The sequence below is a fragment of the Penaeus monodon genome, chromosome 30 (genome assembly GCF_015228065.2).
Source record: "Penaeus monodon isolate SGIC_2016 chromosome 30, NSTDA_Pmon_1, whole genome shotgun sequence".
NCBI classification, from domain to species: domain Eukaryota; kingdom Metazoa; phylum Arthropoda; class Malacostraca; order Decapoda; family Penaeidae; genus Penaeus; species Penaeus monodon.
The window spans coordinates 33,184,230-33,185,273 of NC_051415.1; positions in this window are offsets into that span (position 1 = coordinate 33,184,230).

Consider the following 1,044-nt stretch of genomic DNA (forward strand, 5'->3'; position numbering starts at 1 on the left):
CAAGCGTTTCCACTTTCCAAAAAATTAGTTTTTCATGGGACTTTTACCATCCCATAATAAATCGCTAGTAATGGATCTATTTTCAAATTTATTCACCTTGTTAAGGTCATGAAAATGTTGAAGTGACTGATGTTATTCATCGCACATATATACATTTTCCCATGGAAAAGGCTGAACAGATTTTCGAAAATTAATATTTCGTTCGTTTTTTTAAAAACTTTACATCTAAAGACATTTACGAGATCACAAAAACCCTTTTTTATACCATTCTCGTTACCCCATCTCCATTCACGACATCCTCGTTACAAAGTGCCAAACGGATGCCATTACTGCTGCCAATACCAATACCTAGTCCCTTCTTCTTACTTCATAGTACACTAATGCCATTTTTAAATTCATTGAAATAACGCCACCACTTCGTACTAGAAGGGACACAAGAGCTCCTTTGTATCTGTGAATGACAAATGGAAAGCCGGGTTGGCACTATGAATGAAAGCCGCACTCTTGTATCCACCCGTGATTCCCCCCGGCCCCCCGTAGTGTAGACGGAGCCATTTCCGTCTCCCGTTGAACTGTAGTGCTACAAGACCGCGCGTCCCTGTAGTCTCGGAGTGCCACATTCCTGCCGGCGACAAGCAAGCCGTAAAGCATTGTGACTCGCTGGTTCTCGGTCCAACACAGCTCTACGGGGTACAGGGGAGCCCACGGTCAAGCAGTGTCTGTTGGGTCCGCTTTTCTTGCTCCCAGTCCTTGCGATTCAACATTTAATACTTTCCCCTGATTCTCAGGCCACTTCCGGCGTAAGAGGCAAGAGGCTGCTATTTCCGCTGCTGTGTGGTGTGACTGTCTCCTTTTTGGGCCCCGGGGCCCGGTAGCTTTAAGGGGATCCCAAAAGGATTGGGCACATCGCTTTAATGAGGCGTAAAAATCTATGCTCAACTTGTTTCATGGCGTAATGTGAATGTCAGTTTCATTGTGAAAATGAAGGAATACAGTTGACTATTTTCTTTATCCCGTTTCTGCCTTCTTTCTCTTGTGATTAAG